The 7,500-nt window shown below is 46.9% G+C and overlaps 24 non-coding genes and 2 pseudogenes across 24 annotated transcripts in view; all 26 read left to right on the top strand.

Annotated features, from left to right (window-relative positions):
• The window catches only part of LOC146264182 (5S ribosomal RNA), a 119-nt gene extending 45 nt beyond the window's left edge, over positions 1 to 74 (top strand). The window contains exon 1 of the ribosomal RNA XR_014727144.1: positions 1 to 74. This exon is cut by the window's left edge and continues 45 nt beyond it. This is a non-coding gene — a ribosomal RNA (5S ribosomal RNA).
• A 178-nt stretch (positions 75 to 252) lies between these two features.
• On the top strand, positions 253 to 371 carry LOC146264181 (5S ribosomal RNA). Its single transcript, XR_014729174.1, has one exon. It is a non-coding gene; the product is annotated as a 5S ribosomal RNA (ribosomal RNA).
• Positions 372 to 543: 172 nt separating this feature from the next.
• LOC146264180 (5S ribosomal RNA) lies at positions 544 to 662 on the top strand. The gene has a single exon (XR_014728331.1). It is a non-coding gene; the product is annotated as a 5S ribosomal RNA (ribosomal RNA).
• Positions 663 to 840: 178 nt separating this feature from the next.
• On the top strand, positions 841 to 959 carry LOC146264179 (5S ribosomal RNA). Its single transcript, XR_014725826.1, has one exon. It is a non-coding gene; the product is annotated as a 5S ribosomal RNA (ribosomal RNA).
• Positions 960 to 1,133: 174 nt separating this feature from the next.
• On the top strand, positions 1,134 to 1,252 carry LOC146264178 (5S ribosomal RNA). Its single transcript, XR_014725825.1, has one exon. It is a non-coding gene; the product is annotated as a 5S ribosomal RNA (ribosomal RNA).
• Positions 1,253 to 1,436: 184 nt separating this feature from the next.
• LOC146264177 (5S ribosomal RNA) lies at positions 1,437 to 1,555 on the top strand. The gene has a single exon (XR_014728854.1). It is a non-coding gene; the product is annotated as a 5S ribosomal RNA (ribosomal RNA).
• A 172-nt stretch (positions 1,556 to 1,727) lies between these two features.
• On the top strand, positions 1,728 to 1,846 carry LOC146264176 (5S ribosomal RNA). The gene has a single exon (XR_014725824.1). It is a non-coding gene; the product is annotated as a 5S ribosomal RNA (ribosomal RNA).
• Positions 1,847 to 2,034: 188 nt separating this feature from the next.
• On the top strand, positions 2,035 to 2,152 carry LOC146264175 (5S ribosomal RNA; annotated as a pseudogene).
• Positions 2,153 to 2,330: 178 nt separating this feature from the next.
• Positions 2,331 to 2,449, top strand: LOC146264174 (5S ribosomal RNA; annotated as a pseudogene).
• A 196-nt stretch (positions 2,450 to 2,645) lies between these two features.
• LOC146264173 (5S ribosomal RNA) lies at positions 2,646 to 2,764 on the top strand. The gene has a single exon (XR_014728383.1). It is a non-coding gene; the product is annotated as a 5S ribosomal RNA (ribosomal RNA).
• Positions 2,765 to 2,942: 178 nt separating this feature from the next.
• Positions 2,943 to 3,061, top strand: LOC146264172 (5S ribosomal RNA). The gene has a single exon (XR_014728932.1). It is a non-coding gene; the product is annotated as a 5S ribosomal RNA (ribosomal RNA).
• A 176-nt stretch (positions 3,062 to 3,237) lies between these two features.
• Positions 3,238 to 3,356, top strand: LOC146264171 (5S ribosomal RNA). The gene has a single exon (XR_014726620.1). It is a non-coding gene; the product is annotated as a 5S ribosomal RNA (ribosomal RNA).
• A 184-nt stretch (positions 3,357 to 3,540) lies between these two features.
• LOC146264170 (5S ribosomal RNA) lies at positions 3,541 to 3,659 on the top strand. The gene has a single exon (XR_014725823.1). It is a non-coding gene; the product is annotated as a 5S ribosomal RNA (ribosomal RNA).
• A 174-nt stretch (positions 3,660 to 3,833) lies between these two features.
• LOC146264169 (5S ribosomal RNA) lies at positions 3,834 to 3,952 on the top strand. Its single transcript, XR_014728456.1, has one exon. It is a non-coding gene; the product is annotated as a 5S ribosomal RNA (ribosomal RNA).
• Positions 3,953 to 4,122: 170 nt separating this feature from the next.
• On the top strand, positions 4,123 to 4,241 carry LOC146264168 (5S ribosomal RNA). The gene has a single exon (XR_014725822.1). It is a non-coding gene; the product is annotated as a 5S ribosomal RNA (ribosomal RNA).
• A 170-nt stretch (positions 4,242 to 4,411) lies between these two features.
• LOC146264167 (5S ribosomal RNA) lies at positions 4,412 to 4,530 on the top strand. The gene has a single exon (XR_014729001.1). It is a non-coding gene; the product is annotated as a 5S ribosomal RNA (ribosomal RNA).
• A 178-nt stretch (positions 4,531 to 4,708) lies between these two features.
• LOC146264166 (5S ribosomal RNA) lies at positions 4,709 to 4,827 on the top strand. Its single transcript, XR_014725821.1, has one exon. It is a non-coding gene; the product is annotated as a 5S ribosomal RNA (ribosomal RNA).
• A 184-nt stretch (positions 4,828 to 5,011) lies between these two features.
• LOC146264165 (5S ribosomal RNA) lies at positions 5,012 to 5,130 on the top strand. Its single transcript, XR_014726609.1, has one exon. It is a non-coding gene; the product is annotated as a 5S ribosomal RNA (ribosomal RNA).
• A 178-nt stretch (positions 5,131 to 5,308) lies between these two features.
• Positions 5,309 to 5,427, top strand: LOC146264164 (5S ribosomal RNA). The gene has a single exon (XR_014725820.1). It is a non-coding gene; the product is annotated as a 5S ribosomal RNA (ribosomal RNA).
• A 174-nt stretch (positions 5,428 to 5,601) lies between these two features.
• Positions 5,602 to 5,720, top strand: LOC146264163 (5S ribosomal RNA). The gene has a single exon (XR_014725818.1). It is a non-coding gene; the product is annotated as a 5S ribosomal RNA (ribosomal RNA).
• A 172-nt stretch (positions 5,721 to 5,892) lies between these two features.
• On the top strand, positions 5,893 to 6,011 carry LOC146264162 (5S ribosomal RNA). The gene has a single exon (XR_014725817.1). It is a non-coding gene; the product is annotated as a 5S ribosomal RNA (ribosomal RNA).
• Positions 6,012 to 6,189: 178 nt separating this feature from the next.
• On the top strand, positions 6,190 to 6,308 carry LOC146264161 (5S ribosomal RNA). The gene has a single exon (XR_014725815.1). It is a non-coding gene; the product is annotated as a 5S ribosomal RNA (ribosomal RNA).
• Positions 6,309 to 6,482: 174 nt separating this feature from the next.
• On the top strand, positions 6,483 to 6,601 carry LOC146264160 (5S ribosomal RNA). The gene has a single exon (XR_014725814.1). It is a non-coding gene; the product is annotated as a 5S ribosomal RNA (ribosomal RNA).
• A 172-nt stretch (positions 6,602 to 6,773) lies between these two features.
• LOC146264159 (5S ribosomal RNA) lies at positions 6,774 to 6,892 on the top strand. Its single transcript, XR_014725813.1, has one exon. It is a non-coding gene; the product is annotated as a 5S ribosomal RNA (ribosomal RNA).
• Positions 6,893 to 7,062: 170 nt separating this feature from the next.
• LOC146264158 (5S ribosomal RNA) lies at positions 7,063 to 7,181 on the top strand. Its single transcript, XR_014728382.1, has one exon. It is a non-coding gene; the product is annotated as a 5S ribosomal RNA (ribosomal RNA).
• A 176-nt stretch (positions 7,182 to 7,357) lies between these two features.
• Positions 7,358 to 7,476, top strand: LOC146264157 (5S ribosomal RNA). Its single transcript, XR_014725812.1, has one exon. It is a non-coding gene; the product is annotated as a 5S ribosomal RNA (ribosomal RNA).
• The last annotated feature ends 24 nt before the right edge of the window (positions 7,477 to 7,500 follow it).

The following is a 7,500-nucleotide window of genomic DNA, read 5'->3' as shown; positions in this document are numbered from 1 at the left end:
CGGAAGCTAAGCAGGCTAGGGCCTGGTTAGTACTTGGATGGGAGACCGCCTGGGAATACCAGGTGCTGTATGCTCTTTTGCTCATTCACTTAGAAACTGAAATCTTGCAATATGCACAAGTAGTCCTTCATGAAAGGGGCTGGAAGCTGTTTTCATTTTGACACGAGAGAGAGAGAGAGAGAGAGAGACCACCTTGCATTGTCAATTGCTAAATCTGTATATGGATAAGTAGCCTATGGTTGTCAACTTATTTCGTACGGCCATACCAGCCTGGCAACGCCCGATCTCGTCTGATCTCGGAAGCTAAGCAGGGTCGGGCCTGGTTAGTACTTGGATGGGAGACCGCCTGGGTATACCAGGTGCTGTATGCTCTTTTGCTCATTCACTTAGAAACTGAAATCTTGCAATATGCACAAGTAGTCCTTCATGAAAGGGGCTGGAAGCTGTTTTCATTTTGACACGAGAGAGAGAGAGAGAGACCACCTTGCATAGTCAATTGCTAAATCTGTATATGGATAAGAAGCCTATGGTTGTCAACTTATTTCGTACGGCCATACCAGCCTGGCAACGCCTGATCTCGTCTGATCTCGGAAGCTAAGCAGGGTTGGGCCTGGTTAGTACTTGGATGGGAGACCGCCTGGGAATACCAGGTGCTGTATGCTCTTTTGCTCATTCACTTAGAAACTGAAATCTTGCAATATGCACAAGTAGTCCTTCATGAAAGGGGCTGGAAGCTGTTTTCATTTTGACACGAGAGAAAGAGAGAGAGAGAGAGACCACCTTGCATTGTCAATTGCTAAATCTGTATATGGATAAGTAGCCTATGGTTGTCAACTTATTTCGTACGGCCATACCAGCCTGGCAACGCCCGATCTCGTCTGATCTCGGAAGCTAAGCAGGGTCGGGCCTGGTTAGTACTTGGATGGGAGACCGCCTGGGAATACCAGGTGCTGTATGCTCTTTTGCTCATTCACTTAGAAACTGAAATCTTGCAATATGCACAAGTAGTCCTTCATAAAAGGGGCTGGAAGCTGTTTTCATTTTGACACGAGAGAGAGAGAGAGAGAGACCACCTTGCATTGTCAATTGCTAAATCTGTATATGGATAAGTAGCCTATGGTTGTCAACTTATTTCGTACGGCCATACCAGCCTGGCAACGCCCGATCTCGTCTGATCTCGGAAGCTAAGCAGGGTCGGGCCTGGTTAGTACTTGGATGGGAGACCGCCTGGGAATACCAGGTGCTGTATGCTCTTTTGCTCATTCACTTAGAAACTGACATCTTGCAATATGCACAAGTAGTCCTTCATGAAAGGGGCTGGAAGCTGTTTTCATTTTGACACGAGAGAGAGAGAGAGAGAGAGAGAGAGAGACTACCTTGCATTGTCAATTGCTAAATCTGTATATGGATAAGTAGCCTATGGTTGTCAACTTATTTAGTACGGCCATACCAGCCTGGCAACGCCCGATCTCGTCTGATCTCGGAAGCTAAGCAGGGTCGGGCCTGGTTAGTACTTGGATGGGAGACCGCCTGGGAATACCAGGTGCTGTATGCTCTTTTGCTCATTCACTTAGAAACTGAAATCTTGCAATATGCACAAGTAGTCCTTCATGAAAGGGGCTGGAAGCTGTTTTCATTTTGACACGAGAGAGAGAGAGAGAGACCACCTTGCATTGTCAATTGCTAAATCTGTATATGGATAAGTAGCCTATGGTTGTCAACTTATTTCGTACGGCCATACCAGCCTGGCAACGCCCGATCTCGTCTGATCTCGGAAGCTAAGCAGGGTCGGGCCTGGTTAGTACTTGGATGGGAGACCGCCTGGGAATACCAGGTGCTGTATGCTCTTTTGCTCATTCACTTAGAAACTGAAATCTTGCAATATGCACAAGTAGTCCTTCATGAAAGGGGCTGGAAGCTGTTTTCATTTTGACACGAGAGAGAGAGAGAGAGAGAGAGAGAGAGAGAGACTACCTTGCATTGTCAATTGCTAAATCTGTATATGGATAAGTAGCCTATGGTTGTCAACTTATTTCGTACGGCCATACCAGCCTGGCAACGCCCGATCTCGTCTGATCTCGGAGCTAAGCAGGGTCGGGCCTGGTTAGTACTTGGATGGGAGACCGCCTGGGAATACCAGGTGCTGTATGCTCTTTTGCTCATTCACTTAGAAACTGAAATCTTGCAATATGCACAAGTAGTCCTTCATGAAAGGGGCTGGAAGCTGTTTTCATTTTGACACGAGAGAGAGAGAGAGAGAGAGAGACCACCTTGCATTGTCAATTGCTAAATCTGTATATGGATAAGTAGCCTATGGTTGTCAACTTATTTTGTACGGCTATACCAGCCTGGCAACGCCCGATCTCGTCTGATCTCGGAAGCTAAGCATGGTCGGGCCTGGTTAGTACTTGGATGGGAGACCGCCTGGGAATACCAGGTGCTGTATGCTCTTTTGCTCATTCACTTAGAAACTGAAATCTTGCAATATGCACAAGTAGTCCTTCATGAAAGGGGCTGGAAGCTGTTTTCATTTTGACACGAGAGAGAGAGAGAGAGAGAGAGAGAGAGAGAGAGAGAGAGACTACCTTGCATTGTCAATTGCTAAATCTGTATATGGATAAGTAGCCTATGGTTGTCAACTTATTTCGTACGGCCATACCAGCCTGGCAATGCCCGATCTCGTCTGATCTCGGAAGCTAAGCAGGGTCGGGCCTGGTTAGTACTTGGATGGGAGACCGCCTGGGAATACCAGGTGCTGTATGCTCTTTTGCTCATTCACTTAGAAACTGAAATCTTGCAATATGCACAAGTAGTCCTTCATGAAAGGGGCTGGAAGCTGTTTTCATTTTGACACGAGAGAGAGAGAGAGAGAGAGAGACCACCTTGCATTGTCAATTGCTAAATCTGTATATGGATAAGTAGCCTATGGTTGTCAACTTATTTCGTATGGCCATACCAGCCTGGCAATGCCCGATCTCGTCTGATCTCGGAAGCTAAGCAGGGTCGGGCCTGGTTAGTACTTGGATGGGAGACCGCCTGGGAATACCAGGTGCTGTATGCTCTTTTGCTCATTCACTTAGAAACTGAAATCTTGCAATATGCACAAGTAGTCCTTCATGAAAGGGGCTGGAAGCTGTTTTCATTTTGACACGAGAGAGAGAGAGAGAGAGAGACCACCTTGCATTGTCAATTGCTAAATCTGTATATGGATAAGTAGCCTATGGTTGTCAACTTATTTCGTACGGCCATACCAGCCTGGCAACGCCCGATCTCGTCTGATCTCGGAAGCTAAGCAGGGTTGGGCCTGGTTAGTACTTGGATGGGAGACCGCCTGGGAATACCAGGTGCTGTATGCTCTTTTGCTCATTCACTTAGAAACTGAAATCTTGCAATATGCACAAGTAGTCCTTCATGAAAGGGGCTGGAAGCTGTTTTCATTTTGACACGAGAGAGAGAGAGAGAGAGAGAGAGAGAGACCACCTTGCATTGTCAATTGCTAAATCTGTATATGGATAAGTAGCCTATGGTTGTCAACTTATTTCGTACGGCCATACCAGCCTGGCAACGCCCGATCTCGTCTGATCTCGGAAGCTAAGCAGGGTCGGGCCTGGTTAGTACTTGGATGGGAGACCGCCTGGGAATACCAGGTGCTGTATGCTCTTTTGCTCATTCACTTAGAAACTGAAATCTTGCAATATGCACAAGTAGTCCTTCATGAAAGGGGCTGGAAGCTGTTTTCATTTTGACACGAGAGAGAGAGAGAGAGAGACCACCTTGCATTGTCAATTGCTAAATCTGTATATGGATAAGTAGCCTATGGTCTTCAACTTATTTCGTACGGCCATACCAGCCTGGCAACGCCCGATCTCGTCTGATCTCGGAAGCTAAGCAGGGTCGGGCCTGGTTAGTACTTGGATGGGAGACCGCCTGGGAATACCAGGTGTTGTATGCTCCTTTGCTCATTCACTTAGAAACTGAAATCTTGCAATATGCACAAGTAGTCCTTCATGAAATGGGCTGGAAGCTGTTTTCATTTTGACACAAGAGAGAGAGAGAGACCACCTTGCATTGTCAATTGCTAAATCTGTATATGGATAAGTAGCCTATGGTTGTCAACTTATTTCGTACGGCCATACCAGCCTGGCAACGCCCGATCTCGTCTGATCTCGGAAGCTAAGCAGGGTCGGGCCTGGTTAGTACTTGGATGGGAGACCGCCTGGGAATACCAGGTGCTGTATGCTCTTTTGCTCATTCACTTAGAAACTGAAATCTTGCAATATGCACAAGTAGTCCTTCATGAAAGGGGCTGGAAGCTGTTTTCATTTTGACACGAGAGAGAGAGAGAGACTACCTTGCATTGTCAATTGCTAAATCTGTATATGGATAAGTAGCCTATGGTTGTCAACTTATTTTGTACGGCCATACCAGCCTGGCAATGCCCGATCTCGTCTGATCTCGGAAGCTAAGCAGGGTCGGGCCTGGTTAGTACTTGGATGGGAGACCGCCTGGGAATACCAGGTGCTGTATGCTCTTTTGCTCATTCACTTAGAAACTGAAATCTTGCAATATGCACAAGTAGTCCTTCATGAAAGGGGCTGGAAGCTGTTTTCATTTTGACACGAGAGAGAGAGAGAGAGAGAGAGACCACCTTGCATTGTCAATTGCTAAATCTGTATATGGATAAGTAGCCTATGGTTGTCAACTTATTTCGTACGGCCATACCAGCCTGGCAACGCCCGATCTCGTCTGATCTCGGAAGCTAAGCAGGGTCGGGCCTGGTTAGTACTTGGATGGGAGACCGCCTGGGAATACCAGGTGCTGTATGCTCTTTTGCTCATTCACTTAGAAACTGAAATCTTGCAATATGCACAAGTAGTCCTTCATGAAAGGGGCTGGAAGCTGTTTTCATTTTGACACGAGAGAGAGAGAGAGAGAGAGAGAGAGAGACCACCTTGCATTGTCAATTGCTAAATCTGTATATGGATAAGTAGCCTATGGTTGTCAACTTATTTCGTACGGCCATACCAGCCTGGCAACGCCCGATCTCGTCTGATCTCGGAAGCTAAGCAGGGTTGGGCCTGGTTAGTACTTGGATGGGAGACCGCCTGGGAATACCAGGTGCTGTATGCTCTTTTGCTCATTCACTTAGAAACTGAAATCTTGCAATATGCACAAGTAGTCCTTCATGAAAGGGGCTGGAAGCTGTTTTCATTTTGACACGAGAGAGAGAGAGAGAGAGAGAGACCACCTTGCATTGTCAATTGCTAAATCTGTATATGGATAAGTAGCCTATGGTTGTCAACTTATTTCGTACGGCCATACCAGCCTGGCAACGCCCGATCTCGTCTGATCTCGGAAGCTAAGCAGGGTCGGGCCTGGTTAGTACTTGGATGGGAGACCGCCTGGGAATACCAGGTGCTGTATGCTCTTTTGCTCATTCACTTAGAAACTGAAATCTTGCAATATGCACAAGTAGTCCTTCATGAAAGGGGCTGGAAGCTGTTTTCATTTTGACACGAGAGAGAGAGAGAGAGAGACCACCTTGCATTGTCAATTGCTAAATCTGTATATGGATAAGTAGCCTATGGTTGTCAACTTATTTCGTACGGCCATACCAGCCTGGCAACGCCCGATCTCGTCTGATCTCGGAAGCTAAGCAGGGTCGGGCCTGGTTAGTACTTGGATGGGAGACCGCCTGGGAATACCAGGTGCTGTATGCTCCTTTGCTCATTCACTTAGAAACTGAAATCTTGCAATATGCACAAGTAGTCCTTCATGAAATGGGCTGGAAGCTGTTTTCATTTTGACACAAGAGAGAGAGAGAGAGACCACCTTGCATTGTCAATTGCTAAATCTGTATATGGATAAGTAGCCTATGGTTGTCAACTTATTTCGTACGGCCATACCAGCCTGGCAACGCCCGATCTCGTCTGATCTCGGAAGCTAAGCAGGGTCGGGCCTGGTTAGTACTTGGATGGGAGACCGCCTGGGAATACCAGGTGCTGTATGCTCTTTTGCTCATTCACTTAGAAACTGAAATCTTGCAATATGCACAAGTAGTCCTTCATGAAAGGGGCTGGAAGCTGTTTTCATTTTGACACGAGAGAGAGAGAGAGAGAGAGAGACCACCTTGCATTGTCAATTGCTAAATCTGTATATGGATAAGTAGCCTATGGTTGTCAACTTATTTCGTACGGCCATACCAGCCTGGCAACGCCCGATCTCGTCTGATCTCGGAAGCTAAGCAGGGTCGGGCCTGGTTAGTACTTGGATGGGAGACCGCCTGGGAATACCAGGTGCTGTATGCTCTTTTGCTCATTCACTTAGAAACTGAAATCTTGCAATATGCACAAGTAGTCCTTCATGAAAGGGGCTGGAAGCTGTTTTCATTTTGACACGAGAGAGAGAGAGAGAGAGACCACCTTGCATTGTCAATTGCTAAATCTGTATATGGATAAGTAGCCTATGGTTGTCAACTTATTTCGTACGGCCATACCAGCCTGGCAACGCCCGATCTCGTCTGATCTCGGAAGCTAAGCAGGGTCGGGCCTGGTTAGTACTTGGATGGGAGACCGCCTGGGAATACCAGGTGCTGTATGCTCCTTTGCTCATTCACTTAGAAACTGAAATCTTGCAATATGCACAAGTAGTCCTTCATGAAATGGGCTGGAAGCTGTTTTCATTTTGACACAAGAGAGAGAGAGAGAGACCACCTTGCATTGTCAATTGCTAAATCTGTATATGGATAAGTAGCCTATGGTTGTCAACTTATTTCGTACGGCCATACCAGCCTGGCAACGCCCGATCTCGTCTGATCTCGGAAGCTAAGCAGGGTCGGGCCTGGTTAGTACTTGGATGGGAGACCGCCTGGGAATACCAGGTGCTGTATGCTCTTTTGCTCATTCACTTAGAAACTGAAATCTTGCAATATGCACAAGTAGTCCTTCATGAAAGGGGCTGGAAGCTGTTTTCATTTTGACACGAGAGAGAGAGAGAGACTACCTTGCATTGTCAATTGCTAAATCTGTATATGGATAAGTAGCCTATGGTTGTCTACTTATTTCGTACGGCCATACCAGCCTGGCAATGCCCGATCTCGTCTGATCTCGGAAGCTAAGCAGGGTCGGGCCTGGTTAGTACTTGGATGGGAGACCGCCTGGGAATACCAGGTGCTGTATGCTCTTTTGCTCATTCACTTAGAAACTGAAATCTTGCAATATGCACAAGTAGTCCTTCATGAAAGGGGCTGGAAGCTGTTTTCATTTTGACACGAGAGAGAGAGAGAGAGAGAGACCACCTTGCATTGTCAATTGCTAAATCTGTATATGGATAAGTAGCCTATGGTTGTCAACTTATTTCGTACGGCCATACCAGCCTGGCAACGCCCGATCTCGTCTGATCTCGGAAGCTAAGCAGGGTCGGGCCTGGTTAGTACTTGGATGGGAGACCGCCTGGGAATACCAGGTGCTGTATGCTCTTTTGCTCATTCACTTAGAAACT

This window comes from Hypomesus nipponensis, chromosome 12 (genome assembly GCF_054491055.1).
Source record: "Hypomesus nipponensis isolate SF chromosome 12, ASM5449105v1, whole genome shotgun sequence".
Lineage (NCBI taxonomy): Eukaryota > Metazoa > Chordata > Actinopteri > Osmeriformes > Osmeridae > Hypomesus > Hypomesus nipponensis.
The sequence above is the reverse complement of the archived record's forward strand: the minus strand, read 5'-3'. Positions and strand labels throughout refer to the sequence as shown.